General features: G+C 43.2%; 1 protein-coding gene across 2 annotated transcripts in view; it reads left to right on the forward strand.

Annotated features, from left to right (window-relative positions):
• Window positions 1–22,761, forward strand: part of TEF (TEF transcription factor, PAR bZIP family member) — a 134,398-nt gene that overhangs the window by 31,171 nt on the left and 80,466 nt on the right. The gene's annotated exons all lie outside the window — the stretch shown is intronic.

Consider the following 22,761-nt stretch of genomic DNA (forward strand, 5'->3'; position numbering starts at 1 on the left):
ACATCTCCTCTTTTGTGGTCTCTGTGGGCTGTAACCATTTTCCCCCGGCATGGTGCACCCGGTAGTACAAAGTGCGGGTATTCTACTGGTGTAGCCACTTTGTCTGTCTAAACTTAGCTCTATAACTTTCTTTATCCAATCCTATACACTCTAGGATTGCCTTCTTCACCTTAGCGTAAGGGGTGGTCCCTCCGGGATTTACCGCTTGATAGGTGACTTGTAATTGTCCAGTTAATAAGGGTGCTATATATTGTCCCCATTGAACCTCAGGCCAGTTGGCAGTACTGGCTACCCTCTCAAAATTCGTAAAAAACGAATCAGGATCCTCTTGTTCTTGGTACTTCTGAAGCACACTGCTAGGCACGTTGGGATGTACTTTGATGTGGGCAATAGTATCGGTCAGTTTTCCCAAAGCAGTCTCATGGACCAACTGGTTGTTGGCCATGATGGTGGCCTGACTTTTCAGTGCTGTTTGCAGTGCCTCTCGCTCTTCTTTGGCTTCCTTGAGTTGTTGTTCCCAGACCAACCGCATGCGACGCTGACCTTCGGCCAGTTGTGCTATCATGTCCGCCAGCGTGGATTTCTCTTCCATGGCGTCGGATTTCGTATCACAAATCCCACTTCTGACACCACTTGTGACCGGGGTAGGTCAAGTATGACACGAACGTAGTGATATATGAGGTCAGATGAGTTTTATTTGTTTTATAACGTCGGTCGTGACATATAAGTGGCTCCTGCTATACTGTTCCCTTCTCTGTCCATCTTGTACTGGATTTCACGTCTCCTTCGGTGTCTCTCTCTCTTAGCGGGCTCCCAGGAGGTGCATGTGGAAAAGAAGAAGATAAGGTATTGGTAAGTTCCTTTCCTTTATCCACCTCTTCTTTCTTTTCCTACTCTTCTCTGTCTTCTCTCTGGTCTGAAATGTTTTTCTCTCCTTCTCCACTATTGCTTTTTCTGCTCTTTATCAGCTGCTTGGGACTTTTCTGTTGTTTGTTGTGGGTCTCTGGGTTGTCTTTCTCTTTCTGTACCACTTCCTGTTGTATTGTTCTCTTTTTCTTTTTATCTTAACCTTCTTGGGTTGGTTTTTTTCTCTCTGTCTTTAACCTTTTGGTTCTCTCTTGCCTTCTGACCCGATCTATCTCTTCTGTCCGCTTCCTCTGTTTGGTTGGAGTTCCTTCTTCCTGTCCTGTTTCCTCGTATGTAATGCCCTTTGTCTTCCTTTGCTCTTCTCCTTCCCTTTCTCTTCTTGGTTGCCTCCCCGCTCCTTCCGGTGGTCCTCCCCAACCGCCCTGGTTTCCCATAGCCGGTTCCAGGACGCACCTGAGAGTGCCACACTTCTCCAGAAGCGTGGCTGGAAGCTTCGCGGTACGCCTTCTGCGCCGCCGTCGATGTTGTAGATTCCTCCGTGCTCCCTCTTACTGGATCCCGCCTCCATTCTTGTTCCTGGTTGGTTGCGGTGTCGGTCGTCTCTCGTCTTTCTGCGACTCCTCCCTCTGCTCGGCTTCTCTCCTTCTTCGCCGTCCATCTTCTCCTTAGCATCCCTCAGCTCTGGCCCCCGAAGCCTTCCCGGCGGCTCCTTTAACTCCGGAAACCTCAGGGGATTGGCTGCCTTGTCCTTCAGTTCTGGAACAGAACTGGCAGCGACAGCACATGTTGTGTTGACGGAAGGGTCGCGCAGTGCCGGCCCGTCACAGGGAGCTAGCCACTAACCCAAAATCTTGTAGCTCCTTAAATTAGTTTATTTGATCAGCAGAATATAAATCCCCTATCGTATTTGGGCCAGATTGTCCCCATTGTTTACTCATCGTATCATAAAAATTGGCAGGAAATAATGAAGATCGCCAAAGAGAGGTATAACTTTTACAGCATTTGATCTTCAACAGCTTTCAGACCTTACTCCAAATTCTCCAGGCACAGCTCACACTCTTGAACTGCATTTTTTAAAAAAAAATTGCTTGGTTCAATTTGCAGAAGAAGACATCACAAGGCCGGTCGAACAGTGTAGGTAAATGTGATATATAGCAGCAACCTTAGGGTTAAGCTAGATCCCAAGCGACATAACCGTATCTGTCCTACGAGTGTTGATAAAACAGCGTTTCCATTCAGAGAAGTTGTCTTTTTCCCTATTCAATAAGTAACCTGATTTCACCAGCCAATTGCTCTACCACAGCCATTGAGCTATGTGGATCAGAAATTATTACTGCAATGTCATCCTCAATTGCTAGTGTCGTAATTGTTCATTCGTACGGGCTCTATCAGTGGATTCTGTGCAGTTTGCTCAATAAATGAATCTATAAATAGGGCAAATATAATTGGCAGCAGGGACAGCCCTGTCTTGTTCGCCTGGTTATATCAATCCTTCCTGACTCAAGACCATGATTTGAAGTCTAGTTTAGGGAGTAAAATAAATTGCCCAGATGGCCTTTATCAAACGTGAGCTGAACACCTTGATTTTCAGAACTTCCCATAAAAAGCTCCATAATATTCTGCCAAAACCTTTTGTTTGCATCGAGGAGGATCATAGCCATCTGTTCACCTGTTACCTCCGCAATATCAAATAAGGTAAATAGTACTTCAAACATGATCCATTTTTCCTCTGCCAGGTATAAATCTATGCTGCAGTGTGACCAGATGAGCTATGATCCTCCCCAAGTGGACTGCTAGAGTCTTTGAATAGAGCTTGGCATCATAATTTATCAGAGATGGGCCAATACAAAGCTGGAATATCCCAGGGGCTTGCCTTTCTTTGGGAAGATCACAATGTCTGTACCCTGCAAGGACCGAGGGGGGTTATCCCATTTTACTGAACTCCATTAAACAAATCTAGCAGTAACGAGAATTCCAAATGCAACACCTTATATAATTCAAGGGGAATTTTATCTGGGCCTGCCGCCTTTCTTCAGGCCAGAAAATGTAGTGCATTGACGACTTCCTCCAAAGTAACATCTGCTTTCAATTCCCTATTCAAATCTGAACCTTGCCTCCCCCAGCCAGCTTCTCCTAACCCTACCTCTCAACCCAAAGGACTAGCTGGCAGGGTATCTTCACAATACAATGTTCTATAAAACTTTCAAATAAGCTTATGATATCATTAGGGTCTATAGCGAGCAACCAATCCTTACTTTTAATATATACAGTACTATTTCTGGCTTCCCTTTGTTTCGTACACAGGGCTAAAAGTCTCCCGACCGACTCTCCATATTCATAACTTTTGTGTTTATATGCCTGCAGCCTTTCTGCCACTGCACTAGTGTAATAACTATTAATCGCAGCTTTTACCAATGTAATGTCCAGCAAAATTTCCCCATCCTCCTGCCCCTGCATGATTCTTTCTGCATGAGCCTTTTCGAGCATGGCTAACGTTTTTCTTGTAGCCCCCTAACCACACCCTTCTTGTTTTCTTCTGTGTGCAAAAATGCTGATGGTCTCCCCTCTCAGTTCTGCTTTAAAAGTATCCCAGACCATCACTGTGAGGCACTATATCTCCTCATATCCAAGAACTTGACCCCTATTTCCACATGTGCTCAACATATTGATCCATTTATTAGCAATTTCCGATCAGAGGTCTTTTTGGTCTGTGATTTATACCTGCACTGCCCTGAAATTTCTAAAACTAATGGATTATGATCTGACAGTAGCCTAAGAAGTTTCACAATTTCCACCTTTCCCACTAATCCAGCAGAGGCCAAAAAAATAAGCTTATTGAACGTACCTCCTGTGTGGAAAAGAAAAGTACTTTAATCCAGGATCGGGCACTTTTTAGGCATCTCAGATATTAGAAAACCGATGACTGACTATCCATAAGTGAAGTCAGAGTCCTATAAACTTTTTTTTTTTTTTTTTTTCCCCCACAATATTTAGCCATCAGACTCCTTCCCACCTTGAGATGTAAATTTAAATCTCCACAGATTATCGGTGGGGCCACCAGGATGCGAACTCTGTTTCTAAATCTTCAAATACTTTAGGTTCATCCTGATTAGAACCATAGACTGAACAAACAGTCAACCCTGCCATTAGCTCTACATTGCCCCCTACCCCACTTATCCACTGACTTCCTCTTAGCCGGTCCTACACCACTTGTGACAAAAATAGCCATGCCCCTAATCGTGGAGCTCTGAGTTGTGCATGATACTAGGGTATACCCTCTGACTGCCAGTAGCTCTCTCTTGCCCAACAGGTTATACATTTTCTGTTCACATATAACCTCAGGACTAAAAGACCTAAGTACCTCTGCTACCCTCTGCCATTTGAGCTTGTCATTTAAGCCTCCCACAATAACTGAACAGACAGCTAATTTACCCATTTAATGACCAAGGATTTATCCTTATGCCCATTCCCTTGCCTCATTGTCCTCCAGCAGTACCCCCCCCCCCCTCCGCCTTCTGGTATGCCAAGCACCCGCAAGTTAATGTGCCTTTGACGATTTTACTGGTCCTCCAATTTCCACTGCGTGTCAATTAGCTGTGATTCATGGCCATCCGCTTGACCATGAGCTCCAGCAATATTAAACTCCAGAGTGGCAGCTCAAGTTTCTAGGTCAGTTAAACTCTCTATAATAACATTACTGGACTACCCCCTGCAGTTTACATATTGCTGTCAGATCTACGGCCATCCAGTCGAGTCTCTTCTCGATGTGACTTGATAGATTGAAAAATGTCCTCAAATGTAGGGGGATTTGAGCTAGAACCATCATGAGACACCTTAGACAAGCTGCCTACCAATTGGTCAGTTGATGAGTAATCCCAATTGATTCTTTCCACCTAAAATTTGCCGCCCAGTCTTTTTAGTCACTTTTCACGCTACTGTGGTAGGAGCACCACTGAAAGTGTCATCAGGATCACTGTCACTAGTCTTGGTAGGAGATCCCGAGCCATCTGCAAACCGTTCTGTCCCATTCAATTAGGAAAAGAAGCAGTTATTGGTGTCAAGGTCTGAGCTAGTCCTACATACTCCAACCTGTGAGCTTTTCTTATGCTTATATGTTTGAGCTGGAGGAGGGACAATCTTAACAAGCATTTGCAATGCATTGGGCCTCGTGTTTGCTCGAGTTAGATCTATTAGCGTTGTAAATTTCTAACTGGACTTTTCTTGCCACATAAACTGAAAATGAAAAGTAAAACAGTTGACAAAAGCAAGTCAGTTCAAAGCACCACAGCCGCCATAAGCGTGAGCACAGGAGTTATTGGTCTCCCTGCTTGAATGTCAAGAAAGGATCATACCTGGAATGGAAGGCAAACCGAAACCGGAGGAGGGGGCCATCACACGCTGTAATAAGAAGAAGCGGGAGGGAACTCAGCACACAAAGGAAGGGGCACTTCACAAAATGCACCAATAAAAATGAAGCACTTGAGACCAGCACAAAAAAGAATGAATAGCAAGAGTGGGTCTGGTTAAAAGCCTACAGAAAGATTACAACAGGCCAGATCGCTTGCGCTCGACCCTAAAAACTGTATCCTTCGAAGTACTGCTTGTGAGATCCGCAGCCTTAAACAAAGGGCTGCGATTTCCCCCCCCACCATCCCTCCACTGCAAAACTCCTAGAGAGTTCACAACCATGCTTGCCCTTATGCCCCCATCCAAGTCTGGCTTAAGGCCCATAGGTTCTTCAGCAGACAATTTGTGCGCTACCCCCATTCTCTTCAAATGATACCAACACAGTAAAAGCTTTCACATTATTCTTTAAAGTCTGCAACTCTTACTGCAGTGCCTGCCATTGCTTGTTTTTTCCACTTGTAATACTCCCTCCAGGTACAAGATCCATTAGTCCCATAGGCAACAGTTCTGGTGCAGATAAAGGTAACACCCCACTCGCCAAACTTCCTCTGTCCTTGTCAGCTGCTGCAGCTCTCCAGTTGAACCAGTCAGGCTGCGTAAAACTCTAAAACTATGGTGCTGGCAGTGCACTGTGTGGGGAAAGCACAGTATTGGTGAGAAGCAAGATGGCAGCCATTTGATGCGGCAGTAACACAGCAAATCCCTGGTAAATGGAAAAACCCACGGAGTATGTAACCCGAGGCTGTGGCAGAGCTTTGGCGTGTTGTAATGCAACAATCAAGGAGACAGGATAACACGCTTACAAGGAAGGAACTTTTTAGAAGCCTGTGAACGTCTGATGCTCGCTGTTGTGAGCCACATTGGCTGTATTCATTGCTGTGGGTGCAGCCTGGCGCTTAGAATGGGTCCCAAATTGGCCGGCGCAAATCAGAAAGGCAAAATAACCTCCCTAACTGTAGCTGGACTCCAAATCCCAACAGGCTCAGGAGGTTTAGGAGTGGCAGCGCTGACAAGTAGCACATCATAACACCAGAATGGACGGCATCTCCTACTTGTGGGAGGACGGACTCTGCGGGGGAGAAGAGCTGGTTCTATTTCCTTGGTGTTGTCCTCTTTCCCTGACTATATTTCTTTTGTGTCCACTTCGGTGTCAGTACTCGTGGTTTTGTCCTATTTCTGGTTCTGCCCTGCCGCTGGATATTTTGAGTACGGGTACAAACCACCCTCCTCTCTCAAGTTGATTTATCCTAGGGATGTGGTTTGAATACAATAGGGTGACTATCTCACTCCGGTACATTATTGACGCTGCTTCCAGTCATGAACCTTTTACCTACATATCATTGATTTCATGTGTGTTAATCTTATCAGTGCAACGAAAGCAAAACACAGTTAAACAGCAAGAAAGCATTATGCAATTACACAAAATGCTGATACAGCGTTCTTAATGATCTGGGACCCTAACAAAGATAGGGCACACTTTTCCTGTTTACACCACTGTACCTGGTGCACCTGCTTAAAAGTGCGCTAACGGTGAAAGTATACCCTATTATGTTGACTTTGCTGCCCTAAAGGAATTCGCAAATTTGCACTGTCCCCAGGGCTGCCATTCAAGAGAAGTACAGAGCAGCTGTTTAAAAACGGCTCTATGTTTCTCTGTGCAGGCGGTAGCCCGCCTGCACTTTTAAGAGGGATTATAGATTCCCTTGCAGGCAGGTGCAGTGAGTGACTGCACCTGCCTGCAAAGGGATGTCTTAAAGACATGTTTGCTTCTGCGCCCACATTGGTAATACACCACGGGCGCAGAGGTGCCACATCACCATGCAAATGATGGGACGCCTTCTAATGATACGTGGAGCTACATGTGCACCAGCACTATCTGTATTATAGAAGGGTCCGAACAAGTGTTTGCGGACTCTTTTGTAATATCAAGGAGCACCCTCGGGCCACTAATGTAATACGGCCCCAGGAGGAAAGTGTTCCTCCTATTGTCAATAGTTCTCAATACTAGTTCTATAATATACTTGTTTGACTAATAGTCAACCTTAGTCTTTGTTTAATCACATGGGTGTAAGTATCTTAGAGTGAACGTCTCTTTCCAAGTCCTCTTGGATTCTGGTTCCACCAATGGGCTTTTCACATACAAATTCCCACTATTCGGGATGTTACTCAAATTAGTTAACTTGAAGAAAGCCAAGACTACAACACCTAGAGTGCATTGGATTCTGCATTGCAATTTGGCATTTGTATGGGACCCGTTGCTACTATTTTAGCAAAATGTTTTCAAATTTTTTTGCAGACCTGGGTGTACCATAAACAGTAGCTGTGTTTGTGTGTGCATCTAGTATCGAGTTTGAGTTGATGTAGAAGTGATTTGTGTTGGTTAATTTTCTGTAAAATGATTTTGATCTTGGAGAGGTTGTCCAGTATCTTGTATGCATGGATGATTATAGCAATAACGTTTTTACTTTTTTCACTTGGATTGGCTGGTCAGCTGTCCATTACATAACCGAAGTAGAGTGATTTCTATTTATCACAAGTCAGAGGACTAATTTCTAATTTAGTATTGCATACATAATGAAATGTTATTTCTTTGTCATGTTTTTTGGAGTGGTTCTACGGTTAAATTTCGGATCAGTGTGTGGTAATTGTTTTGGTTTAGTGATGCTTTGCTAATATGATTTAAGTTTTGTGTTAAGCATACCAGGCTGTAAGGATTCAGTCTATTCTATGCTGGCTGAAGTGCACCATCTGTAGCTGTGTCTTGAGCAATAGTGTATGGTTATATTGTGTAGTCGAGAGGGATGATGGATATTGCTTGAAAGCCCAGGATAGGAAACTCTTAGTTTTGACATGGAATGACATGACCTTCCTAAATTAGCGCCACTTCTAATTTCTGTATCCGTGTTTATGGCAGGGCATAAACAATTCCTGCTTAATATTCCTAGATATAATCGTATTTTTGGGCGTTAGTTTCTCAGACTGATTTACTGATCAGAAATTATGGTTTGTTGTGTTTCTGATGATGACCCCTCCTTGTTTCGCCTCATTACGGGGTCAAAACGCCGACATATCTCCAAAGAGTGGAAGAGAAAAATACAAATAAATTTTGTGAGACTTCAGTGCTTCTTGGACTGAAGGAGCCGCTCGAAGTTCATAATTTTCTTAAAACCACCCTCTGCACAGACTGTATCTATCACTTTCACTTACCTGCACTTCAGCACTTTCACTGTTTTCACCAGGAGCACCTATCGAGACAAATGTAATATATCTTTTTTCATGAACAGAATAACATGTTCAATCGATATCTTCATGAACAACGTCTGGATTAATGATTAAAGTAATATATGACTTAATAAATTCCTTTTGATGTTACATTTATCGTACACAGCAAATTTCTTGAGTCTTCTGTATTCTGCGGAAGTCTAGGTTCCTTCCCCTTGCACTGACCTTCTATTTAACCACTATGAATGAATTGGTCAGGAATATAAGCTTACACTTTTCCTTTACTACCACTGATTCCTTATGTGGTAAGGAAAATGAGACCAACATCCCTCAGGCTCATTCTAATCACTTCAACTAAGCTGAGAAAACCCTGGTACTCTGCTACTGGATATCTCTATTCACCCACACAAGTAGCTAAGTATCCCTGCATCTACACCTATCACAACACCAGGTATAGCTATGACACTCAAACCTCAAGGCCCGTAGACTTACATCTAGCAGCCTTACAGGCTCATGTAGTCAGAGATGTAGCTACTGTTCTCTCAGTAAGGACAAAGCACCTCTCTAGGCTTCACTACAATGGATTTGTTACTTACTGCATTTGAAAAAATCAGGCCTAGTAAGTGCCTCCAATAGACATCATTTGGGAGATGTAACAGTCTACATGCAGAGTAGACAACACTAGTATCTATTTCAGATTCCAGTTGTGAAAGCATTCATGGAAGGTTTAAAAAAGTTATCCCACCAAGAACACCAGTCCCTTTGTGAGACCTTAAACGTCTTCTTAAACGTCTTACAGAGCGTGCTTTTGGGATCTTAGAAGTTGTCAGATAAAATTTCTTTCAAGGAAGGTATCCTTCTTTGTTGTAGTTACTTCTTGCAAAGGAACTTTTTAGGTTCACATGATCGGGTTGTTTCAAGGACAAGCCCTCACTTTTTGCCTGTGGTTCTTTTCCATGTTAATCGAGCTATTGACTTAGCAGTCATGATTCCACAACCTTAGTCAGTTACTGAAAGAGCCCTGCACACTTTGGATGTCAAGATATCTCTTATGTCTTACATTAATTGTACAAAATCTGTTTGTAAGACAAAACACCTGTTTGTCATTTTCGCAAAACACCACTTGTGAAATTCTGTTTTTAAAACCGGCTCTTGCATGATTGATAGCGAAGCCCGTTGAAGTGTGATAGGCTAAACCTAAATAGATACTTAAAATAGTACCTACAGCACATTAAACCAATTGTTTAAAAAATAAAATAGGAGCCACTGTTGCCTTCCTTGTAAACGTACCACTTGCAGACATCTGTGAAACTGCTAGGCGGTTTATAGCACCCACCTTCTCAAAGGTTTACTGTGTAGACATTTATGTCCTACAAGAAGGTCAAGTCGGTCAGGCAATCCTTAAATCTTTTTATCTAATCATCTTCTTCACTTGCTTGCAAGTCACTGCTTTAGTGGGAGAACACTGCTTTTCGGTCTATGTGGAGCACTTGAGCAACAGCTATACATGATACAAACAACAAATGTTGATTTACTGTTACTATCTGTTTATAGCCTGTAGTGCTGTAGATTGACGTGTCCTCTCTTCTTAGCTTATGTTTCATGTGTTTGTCACTGATTACACATACATTCTCATATTTTTAATGCTCCAGTACATAAATGCTGTCCTGCTTTGCTTCAAACCAAATACCTTCTCTCACCCTTTGCAAGGAAAAGGTTCTAAAGAAAAGTCTTATTTCCTGGTGCTTTGTGAGGTTTGGGGGGTGATCATGAGTAACCTCATAATCTAAACCTTTACTTGGAAGAAATATAACTTGTAACATCCACACCTAACTAATGGTAAGAGTTTGCAAAACATGCAAATGTACAGAACTACAGGCTACAAACAGCAAGTTATAGGTAAGTAACCTTTTTAAGATGGCCGCCACATGGTGTTGTGCTGCACTATTGACTTTGCAAGTGTCTGTGCATTTTGAGATAAAGAGCATTGACAAAGACAGTAGTGGCAACCCTATAGCGTTTTCAGAGTGAGATTGATTGGCTTTTTCATTGCATGTTTTGTGTAAGAACACATACATGCTTTTTTAGGGTCAATCCTACGAGTGCTAGTGCGTGCATCTCACTTGCGTGGCTTTGTATACAGTTAAGGGCTTGGAGCCTGCCTATCGCTCACATTTGTTGGGTTGCATGGCACTCTTCTTTACAGCCTCTTAACTTGTCAAGGCAGGCCTGGCATTATATCCGTTCCTTGGTGTGGAGCAGGGACTAAGCACTGATTGATTCAACTTAATTAGGGCCCGTCCGCTGCTCCTCACGTGATCAAAGTACTATTCTGTTACTTTTAACCTCTAGGGCTCTGCAAACTAAAGGGTTCTGACTGACAAAAAAATGTCCAGCAGGACAAACAAAATTGTAGTCAAGTTTTAGTTTTAAAAGCCAACTTTGTTTCATTTTGCCAAGTCGCCTTTTCTTGCTTTCCACTTGTGTTTTCTTCTGTTTTTGCTTGTGGGCGCTCTTCTCAAACGATGACCACTTGTTCAAGCGATGTTGTTTCTTTATTTTCTGTAATTTCTGAAATGATGCTTTAGAACATAATTTTGGGGGACACCCCCACCCCACCCCAATCAAAATCACAATCTAATCTGATTCACTTCAATCAAAAACAATCTGCACCATTCCAAAACAGTCAGCCACTCCAATCTACCCCACTCTAGACCAAAACAATATTGCCCACTCCACCTCACAATAATATGCCCCCATCCAGTCCAAAATAGTATGCCCCACTTCCATCTACTCTTCTCTAAACGCCCCACTCCAATCCAAAACAATATGCCCCAATCCAGAGCAATCTGCCCAGCTGCAATCCAAAAAATCTGCCCAACTCCAGTGCACCTTACTCCCATCTGCCCCATTTTAATCCAAAATAATATGTCCCACTCAAATCCATCCCACTGCAATCTGCCCTCCCTCTAATCCAAAATAATCTGCACCCCTCCAAACCAAAACAATCTGCCCCACTCCATGAGGTCCTATTTTTTTGGTTCCTTTTAACTTCTAGTGCCCTGCAAACAGAACAAACAAAACTGCAAACTTTTTTTTTTTTTTTTTCATTTTTTCATTTTTTTTTTTCAAAGCTAACTTTTTCATTTAAATAAGTCACCTTTTCTCACTTTCCACTCATGTTTTCTTCTGTTTTTGCTTGTGGACACTCTTCGCAAAAGATGTCAACTTGTTCAAGCAGCGTTATTCTTTTATTATTTGTAATTTCTGAAATGATGCTTTAACCCATAATCGTGCAGTCCACCGCAATCCATCCTACTTTCTCCCGCAACAGTCCACCTCCATCCCACTCCAATCAAAAACAGTCTGCCCCACTCCAGTCTGCCCACTCCAATCCAAAACATTATGCCTCACTCCCATCTGCCCCACTCCAATCCCCAGCAATCTGCCCACTCCAAAACAATCTGTCCCACTCTAGTCTGCCCTAATCTAGTCCAGAACAATCTGCCCAACTCCAGTCTGCCCCACTTCGATCCATCAATTTGCCCCACTCCAATCCAATCCGGTCTGCCCCGCTTTAATCCAGAACACTTTGGCCCACTCCAATCCCACACACCCCACTGCAGTTCAGAACAATCTGCCCGCTCCAATCCAATCCACCTCACCCCAGTCTAATCCACCACACTCCCATCTCAATTCACTCCACTCCAATCCACCCCACTACAAACCAATCCATCTCAGGCGAATCTGCCCCACTCCAATCTATTACACCTCGCACCAGTCCACTCCACTCCACTCAGTCCAGTCCACCCCTCCAATCCACCCCACCCCAGTCCATTCCACTCCAGTTAAGGCCACTGCTAGCCAATCCATCTCACTCCAATCCACCCCACTCCAATACAGTCCACTTTAATCCATCCCACTCTAGTCTACATTAATCCGCCCCACTCCAAACCACCTCAGTCCAGCACACCCCTCTCCAACTAACCCACACTAGACAAATCTAATCCACCCCACTCCAATCCACTCTACTCAACCCCACTCAATCCACCACACTCAATCCAGTCCACCTCATTCTAATCCTCATCTTCACCACACCGCAATCCGATACACAGCAATGCGATTTACCCCACTCCAGTCCAGTTCGCCCCACGCCAATCCAGTCCACCTAACTGCAATCCACCCCAGTCCAAACCACCTCACCCTAGTCCAATCCACCCTACTCTAATCCATCTCACCCCGCTTCAATCCATCTCACCCCGCTTCAATCCATCCCACCCCGCTACAAACCAACCCACCCTATTCTAATCCAACCCATTTTGTGCCAGGCAATCCACCCCACTCCAACACAATCCACTTTAATCCATCCCACTCCAAGCCAGTCCATTCCACGTCACAATAAACCACCTTACTCCAGACCAGTCCACCCCACTCCAAGCCACCTTAATCCACCCCACTTCAAGCCATTACACCCCACTCCAATCACCCCACACCAATCCACTCCACTCCACCACAATCCAATTCACCCCATCCCTTTCAGAATCCACCACAATCAGTCCAATCTACCCCACTCAATCCAATCTACTCCACTCAGTCCAATCCACCTCACTCCAATCCACTCAACTCCACCCCACCACAATCTGATTCACCCCACCACACTCCAGTCCACCCTACTCCAGTCCAATTCACCCAGTGACTATCCAGCTCACCTCCTTATTGCAAACCACCCCAATCCAGTCCACCCAGCCCTATCACTCCAATCCAATCTAATCCACCCCTTCCACCTCACCCCAATCCGCCTCATTCAATCCCACTCCACTCTAGTCCAATCCACCCCACTTCCCCAATACAACCCACTCCACCCTATTCCACCCTACTCCACTCTACTACACCCTCTACCACTAAACTCTACTCCCCTCTACTCAACTCGGACACTCTACTCCTCTTACTCCGCTCTACGACATTCCAACAAATCCATTCTACTCCCTCACTCCACTCTGACACTCTACGCTACTAACTTTTAGCCATGCTGAACAGCAGCCACACTGGTGTATAGGATGGCAAAACACACTGGCAAAGCCAATGGCTCCTATATAGGCGAGACCTATTGGTTTTGCTAATGTGTGACCTTGAATCTTTGCATAACCACATGTAACATTCTCCAGGTCCCTTTTTAAGTCTGGCCTTGTAAGACTGTGTTAATTGCTTTCCTTGACTATTGGTTTTTCCAAAGCAGCAATACATAATATACAAATATAGATAGGTTTTTGTTCAGCAGGCTTCATCCACTGGTAAGGCAAACGGTTATTCACATTTTGCATCTCCCCACCATGCTAAATAGCATGTGGAAACAGGTCAGTCCTCTTTACTTATTGGCTCCGCTCACTCTGGGTGGCTGCACAAAGTCTGTGCACTTTGTTCGCATCCACCTAAAAATAATAAAGTTCTTTCCAGTGATCAAGCTGGTTCAAGGTGTAATTTATATTTTATTTTAAAAATAAATACTGTTTATTTGTTTCCCTTTCACTTGTGTTGCCCTGTTACATGGGGATTTATTTTACTTCTGCTGTTTAAGTTGTTATTAAAGTGTCCAAATAACATTGTAACTGTCTGTTATTTGAATGTTTGGTTAGGTTGTGTTTTATTCACTTCTCCTTCATATTCAATAATACTAAATAAAAAAATTGATGGAGTAGCTATAAGACTTGTTATTTGTAAACACCCTTACATATTTACCCTCATCACAACTTTTTTTTTTTCATGTATTTGTTTTCATTGAAAGCATGTGACGGCCATGTTTAAATGGTAGCATATATTTTTATTTTTGTAGAATATGCTTTTAGTATTTTTTAACTAACCATTGCACCTGCCTATCGAGGCCAGACCTATTGGCTTTTCCAGTGCTTGTAATTGTATGGTACTGGTATTTGTATTTTTTCACTTGGTTATCAGTACCCCATTCAACCATGAAGAATCTTCGCAGCAGGTACACTACATGCCACTGGGCTACTTGTAGTGTGTTTTTTAGCTACAGTTTGATGTTTTGCAGGGACGTCTGAGTATTTTAGTATGAAAGATGGTGAGATCTGTGCATGCCACCCCTCCATGCATTTTTCTAGGTCTTTAGGTATCAGAAATGTGTGGGGTTGGTTGGGTTCCATAGGTGCTAGCTGATCCTGCGCCTAAATATCGCATGTGAATTGTCTTTCCCTACACCAGTGAAAGTTATCTGTCTTGGCCAGTGGGGTGCTGGAAAATGTAGGGTGTCAGAATTGGGGTTATTCCCTTGTATGTGAAATATATAAAGCGCATTCCGGCTCAAAAAAAGCATTGACGCTCTAAAACAGAAGGCGAGAGACTCAGACTGACAAAAAAGCGACAGGAGAGGAAAGAGCTAGGTTTTGATCAATTTCCTGAAACTTAACTAACTGGGTTCTTTCCTAATATTCAAGGGAAGCGAGTTGCAACATTTTACTGCGGCCACGGTGAAAGCTTTATCACCCCCTTTGACTTTGTTGGTACGAGGAACCTGAATTCTACAGGCCTCGGATGACCTAAGACGTCTCTTGGGTCTATACCAACAAAGCTTGGTAATCAGATATTGAGGGCCATTGCCATGAACAGCTTTGTGGGTCAGACAGAGCGTTTTAAAAGTGATGCGCTGAGCCACCGGAAGCCAGTGCAGTTGTTTAAGGCTGTCTCTGACTGAAGCCCAGCGGGGAAGATTGGAGACAGCTCTAGCAGCCGAATTCTGGATCGGTTGTAGCTTATTCAGCAAGGCTTTGTCCAGATTAAGTAAGCGGGCATTACAATAGTCCATTTTGGACATGACCAGAGCTAAGGTAGCTGAGAATTTCCTTAACATTTTTATAAACCATAGGCACGTTTTTACAGTACAATTCACCTGCCTTTTGAAAGATAGGTGAGCATCGAAGATGATTCCTAAATTCTTACTAACAGTAGTAGGGATTGGGAGAGTACCACAATCTTTCGGCCACCATCGTGAATTCCATCACTCGTTGCCTGCCCGAAACAAAGAATTTCGGTTTTGGCAACGTTCAATTTAAGCCAGTTAGCCCTCATCCAGTTACTAATTGCTTGCATACAATTATTGAAACGATCCGCCACTTCCTCCCAGTTCTTATTTACTGGGATAATCGGCTGTGTGTCATCCACATAGGAGGTGGAAATAAATCCGAAGGACTGAATCAAATTGGCCAGCGGGTCAACATACACGTTAAACAAAGTGGGGCTCAGTGAAGACCCCTGAGAAGTCCCGCAAGGTAATAAATAGGGCGTAGCTCTGAAATTGCCACAGCTAACAGTGGTCCATCTGTTGGTCAGAAAGGAATCCAAAAGTTTAAGAGCCCGTTCTGATACCTGCTTGATGAAGGCGGGCCAGCAAAATTTGCAGTGAGATGGTATCAAATGCCGCAGATATATCTAATGGAACTAGAAAGGCTCCTTGCCCTTCATCCACCATTCTCCGAATGGAGTCTGAAGAGGTAATAAGAGCGGACTCCTTACTATGTGCCTTTCTAAAACCATGCTGAGAGGGATCTAAACCTCCCTCTTCCAGTTGGAACTTACTAGTTCATATTAATGAATTTTTCAAAAATATTTGCCAGAAAAGGGAGAAGCGCAATCGGACGAAGATTGTTTAAGTCCTGGCTGTCACCATCTGGCTTTTTTTTCAAGGGGAACACTGTAGTCTCCTTCCAGGAAGAAAGGGTAAATCCCAGAACTAAAACCTCCTGGAAGATCGGAACTAAGGCACGAGACATAAGTTCTGGGGCCAGTTGGAAGATAGAAGAGGGGCAGGGGTCCAGGGGGGAGCCTGATTTAATTTCAGAGATCAGCTTTATAATGCTGTCATGAGATGGGGATTGAAAGTTAGATAAGGTTGAAAGGCCAGCTTTGGGATCCAAAAGCGTCGTAAAAGAGTGGTCCACAGTGTCCTCATGGTGGGTAAAGTTGGAATTAATTTGAAGAATTTGTCTCAAAGTGCCTGGTTACTTTAGTACAAAACTCTTGAGAAATATCCAGTTCAGATGGCCTAAAAGGAGTAGATAATGTCTTAATCACTTTAAAAAGCTCTCTGGGGGCATTCAATGCCTCTTTAATTTTAAGAGTATAAAATTTAGATTTAGCTTTAAAACTAGCAGCTTTATAAATTTTGAGAACAGACTTCAATAAATCCTTCTCCTCTGGGGCAGGATTAGATTTCCAGCGTCGCTCCTGTTGGCGATAGTTTCTTTGAAGGAGTTTGAGTTCATTAGTGAACCATGGTTGGTTGGGCCTCTTGGAGTTGCGGGGCATATAGATCTTAAAGGGAGCCAGTTGATTCATGGCAGTTTCAATACCCTGATAAAAACTATCTAGCAAGGGCAGGGACAACTTATTAGCCCTGTCCCATCCCTCTTCTAGGGCAGGCGCCAAGTCTTCCAGCTTGATCTGTTTCCATAGTCTAATTACTTTACTCTTGGTTTTGGTCAGAGGGAGATGATTGGCAGTAAACTTAAAGGTCAGAAGATGATGGTCAGTCCAGCTCAGCGGTGTATTAGTTAATACCAGCTGATCCTCGGTGTGGGCAAAAACCCCATCTAATAAATGTCCGCTATGTGAGTGTCAGCAGAAACTTTAAGGGTCCAATCCAGGGCCGCCATGAGATCTAAAAATTCCATGACAACTGGGTTGTTAGTCTCATTGAAATGAATATTAAAATCACCTCATATAATTGCCTTGGTGGACATGATCATGGATTCTAACAGATCCATCCAAGGTTGATAAAAACTAGCAAGGGGTCCAGGTGGCCTATAAATTAATAAACCCTCAAGGAGAGCAAGATTATTCTGCAAAATCTTAAAGGCCATAACTTCACATGTCTCAGAGGGAATGCTGGTCCATGTGCATGTAAAAACGGCCCTACAGATAATGGCCAGACCTCCTCCCCTGCTCATAGGCCTATCTAATCTATAATGCGTATATCCTGGGGGAGGAGCCTCAATAAAATCAGGGTCAGATTCGAATTTGCCCCAAATTTCTTTAATGAAAAGACAGTCAATATTAAGCATGTCAATCATCTCCCTAATTTCTAATTTATGTTTGGGAAGCGAGCGAACATTAATCAGGGCATGGCAAAGTGGCTTGCTATAAGCCACCTTGTTGCTGCAAGACAAATTTCCTGACTTGGGTGTCCCTTCGTACTGGGCTCTGGCATCCTTCAGAGCTAAGGGAGCTTGAAGTTCCCAGTTGCAGTTCTTGCAATTCCAGATAGTGCAGTCAGAAGGCACCTTATGCTTGCAAGATTTAACAGCAAACGTGCGAAGGGAAGCCGGGGAGAGGGTGCCTATATTGGAAAATTGGGCAGAATCCTTGGCCCCTGGTCCTGTTCGGGCGCAGACGGGCTTGCCTTGGGTGCGCCAGCACCTGTGCTGGCATTTATGGCGCCGGGTCGGAAAAAGACTGATCCCTCGGCGACTAGACCGCTAACTATGCGGTTGAAGTTGCAGTAAACCGGAAGTAGGCCACTAACAGACCCTTACTTCCGAAATAACAACAATAAAGAGCAAGACAAATGATTGAATTGAAAGTTCAAAAAGTAGAAAACAGATTCCCCCCAAAAATCAATAAAGCACATGCCTCTAAAATCAGGAAAGATAAAAAACAGCGCCTTAGCATTCACGCGCTCACCTCTAGCTGCACGGCCGCACCAGTGCTGGCGTTTATGGCGCTGGGTCAGAAAAAGACCGATCTCTTGGCGACTACCGCTAACTATGCGGTTGAAGTTGCAGTAAACCGGAAGTAGGGCACTAACAGACCCTTACTTCCGAAATAACAACAATAAAGAGAAAGACAAATGATTCCATTGAAAGTTCAAAAAGTAGAAAACGGATTCCCCCAAAAACATCAATAAAACATATGCCTCTAAAATCAGGAAAGATAAAAAAAACAGCGCTTTAGCGGTCACACGCTCACCTCTAGCTGGTAACCTAGGCAAGGCCAAAGTAACGATAATATGTAGTAGAAAAAATGTTATCGCTTATTGCATCAGTGAAAACGTGGATTAATCACTGAAAATGTCCTATATTGCTTTAGACAGAAACATTTTTGTTCTTATCACACAGTGTCCCACACCTCCATATAGCAGCATTTAAAGCTGAAATCACTCATATATGTTTGCAAAAATAGCAAGACATACAGAACAATTATCACATCACTTTTCAAAACAAACATGCCAGAATACTGGCTATATCGATTAAAATGTGGCGAAAAAAACCCGTCAGACTTCAGTATTCCAAAATGTTTCAGACAATGTGGCTGGAAGTCCTATTTTGAGAGCACAGTCCACAAGAGAGAGAGTTGCACAGAGACACGCATAAGGAGGACACTTTTCTCCGCAGTTGTTCAGTGCGAGTTGCATGTATTCCATAAAACATATTTCTGAGTCCCAAGAACTCTGAAAAGGATGTCAACGCATTTGGGCCCCTGGCGAGTATGGGCCTCCTCAGGACATTGGATGAGAGAAGCATCTGGAACAAGCACCTGAGGCAAAAAATAGGCTGGAGCCTGTAACTGCAGGGGTCTAAATGTGCTAAGCTAAAGGTCACCGCACAGGGGGCACTGAGGTGGGGATGGGTCCAAAGTACACCATGCTGGGTCGAGAAAGGCAGCATTAGTCAAGTGCCCAGAGGTCAGACGTAACATAAGGATAACCGAGGGTAGGCAGGTATCGTAAGCCAGAATGGAAAAGGAATAGACAACTCCTTTTGCACCAATGTTATCCTGTGTGTTTTTTGCTGCACCATCTTTAGCACAAATCTAAAGACAAGTAACGCTGTTACAAGTCGTAAATATATATATATATATATATATATTTTTTTTTTTACGACTTGTAACAGCGTTACTGGGCTAATAAGGATACGACTGTTTGGGTGAGTGGTGTTTACCACAATAAAGGTCTGGCGGTGCCCTTCCCTTTGCATAATAGGCCTTAACACATCCAAATGTTCTAGGGAAGTTTTGGTCTGCAGGTAGCACCTACAAGCAATCCATGTAAGAGAAGATATATATATATATATACAGGGAGTGCAGAATTATTAGGCAAATGAGTATTTTGACCACATCATCCTCTTTATGCATGTTGTCTTACTCCAAGCTGTATAGGCTCGAAAGCCTACTGCCAATTAAGCATATTAGGTGATGTGCATCTCTGTAATGAGAAGGGGTGTGGTCTAATGACATCAACACCCTATATCAGGTGTGCATAATTATTAGGCAACTTCCTTTCCTTTGGCAAAATGGGTCAAAAGAAGGACTTGACAGGCTCAGAAAAGTCAAAAATAGTGAGATATCTTGCAGAGGGATGCAGCACTCTTAAAATTGCAAAGCTTCTGAAGCGTGATCATCGAACAATCAAGCGTTTCATTCAAAATAGTCAACAGGGTCGCAAGAAGCGTGTGGAAAAACCAAGGCGCAAAATAACTGCCCATGAACTGAGAAAAGTCAAGCGTGCAGCTGCCACGATGCCACTTGCCACCAGTTTGGCCATATTTCAGAGCTGCAACATCACTGGAGTGCCCAAAAGCACAAGGTGTGCAATACTCAGAGACATGGCCAAGGTAAGAAAGGCTGAAAGACGACCACCACTGAACAAGACACACAAGCTGAAACGTCAAGACTGGGCCAAGAAATATCTCAAGACTGATTTTTCTAAGGTTTTATGGACTGATGAAATGAGAGTGAGTCTTGATGGGCCAGATGGATGGGCCCGTGGCTGGATTGGTAAAGGGCAGAGAGCTCCAGTCCGACTCAGACGCCAGCAAGGTGGAGGTGGAGTACTGGTTTGGGCTGGTATCATCAAAGATGAGCTTGTGGGGCCTTTTCGGGTTGAGGATGGAGTCAAGCTCAACTCCCAGTCCTACTGCCAGTTCCTGGAAGACACCTTCTTCAAGCAGTGGTACAGGAAGAAGTCTGCATCCTTCAATAAAAACATGATTTTCATGCAGGACAATGCTCCATCACACGCGTCCAAGTACTCCACAGCGTGGCTGGCAAGAAAGGGTATAAAAGAAGGAAATCTAATGACATCGCCTCCTTGTTCACCTGATCTGAACCCCATTGAGAACCTGTGGTCCATCATCAAATGTGAGATTTACAAGGAGGGAAAACAGTACACCTCTCTGAACAGTGTCTGGGAGGCTGTGGTTGCTGCTGCACGCAATGTTGATGGTGAACAGATCAAAACACTGACAGAATCCATGGATGGCAGGCTTTTGAGTGTCCTTGCAAAGAAAGGTGGCTATATTGGTCACTGATTTGTTTTTGTTTTGTTTTTGAATGTCAGAAATGTATATTTGTGAATGTTGAGATGTTATATTGGTTTCACTGGTAATAATAAATAATTGAAATGGGTATATATTTTTTTTTGTTAAGTTGCCTAATAATTATGCACAGTAATAGTCACCTGCACACACAGATATCCCCCTAACATAGCTAAAACTAAAAACAAACTAAAAACTACTTCCAAAAATATTCAGCTTTGATATTAATGAGTTTTTTGGGTTCATTGAGAACATGGTTGTTGTTCAATAATAAAATTAATCCTCAAAAATACAACTTGCCTAATAATTCTGCACTCCCTGTATATATATATATATATATATATATATATATATATATAAAGGAATAGACAACTCTGGTGCAAAAGGAGTTGTCTATTCCTTTATATATATATATATATATATATATATATATCTTCTCTTACATGGATTGCTTGTAGGTGCTACCTGCAGACCAAAACTTCCCTAGAACATTTGGATGTGTTAAGGCCTATTATGCAAAGGGAAGGGCACCGCCAGACCTTTATTGGGGTAAACACCACTCACCCAAACAGTCGTATCCTTATTAGCCTATTTCTCAGAATCTTGCTCCAACTGAGTCTGTAGGTGTTCTCTCACAAAACCTGTTATCCGGCTACATGATGTTCACTTTTTTAGGTAGAGTGCGCAAGTGATTTGACCTGTTGTAAGTATTGTGAGCTTTTAACTACGCCCATCACTTTCATTCGTTCCTGGGCTTGCCTTTCAAAAATCACTTGATGTCATTGTTAACTGCTTTACGTTTGTCCTGCCTTGAGGCTGTTTTTGTCATGCCTTGCAGACTGCCCTGTTACATGGATTATTGCATGATTGCGGATATACTTCAGCGTGAGCAAACTTTTTTTTTTTTTTTCTTTTTCTTTTGTCTCTCCCCTTCATGCATGTGAACAGGCACAACAGCGTGAACTCGATCGGTGGTATTGGATCGCTTTTTCACATTGTTCACAGTTGCTTAATCAGGGTAATTTCCTGTGGCTCTCCCCTTAAAACACTTGAAATTGGTAAATACTTTATGTAAAACGGAAATCCTCAAAGCGAAAGCGGCTCACCTGGCACAGCGGGGGAGCCGATAATATAATATTCACTGCAGTCAGGAAAATCGCCCCATAATGCTTTGCAGTAATTAATTTCACAAACTTTTTTTTTGCTCATAACTCAGCCAGTGGTAGCCCTAAAACAATGGGACTACCTACAAAACATTCTGCACAACGTCTTATTTCTGTGTACGTCATCTGAGTCCCCTGGAGTAGGTTAGTGGGGACCCCAAAATAATAATCCTTCCCACTATTCAGTGTCTTTTTGAGTGCTCTCATGGCTGGAACTTTTGTTTTACAGCTGGGAACAGCTTATGTTTTAAAGGGCCTTGTTTGTAATAAGCCTGCTACCCCTGTAAATGTGTAATGCTCTATGCCCTCTAGGGGCTAAATATGTGGTTACACTGCATTATTTAATGCCATTTTCTTTTTGTGTGGTTATGCCCTCTAGGGGCTAACTTTATAGTTACATGGCCATGTTTCTTCCAAATGCTATTTTTATTGTGGTGCTCTCCAGGGACTGTTCTGAGCATTGCAGTCATGTCAACATACTAAAACATAAGGAAACTTGCCCCATAATGCTTTGCAGGGCATTACTTTTACAAAACAGTTTTACTCATAACTCAGCCTGTGATGGTCCTGGACAATGGGACCACCTTCATGCTTTTTACAAAACATTTGTGCTCATAAGACTGTGGTGTTCCTAGGACATTGGGACCACCTTCAAAATGCTATTTCTGTCTACATCATCTCTGGGTCCCCACACTAAGTTAGTGGGGGACCCCAAAATAATAACACCTTCCACCATTCAGTGTCTTAAGCTTTCTTATGGCTAGACCTTTTTTTTTTAT

Source organism: Pleurodeles waltl, chromosome 4_2 (genome assembly GCF_031143425.1).
Source record: "Pleurodeles waltl isolate 20211129_DDA chromosome 4_2, aPleWal1.hap1.20221129, whole genome shotgun sequence".
Classification (NCBI taxonomy): domain Eukaryota; kingdom Metazoa; phylum Chordata; class Amphibia; order Caudata; family Salamandridae; genus Pleurodeles; species Pleurodeles waltl.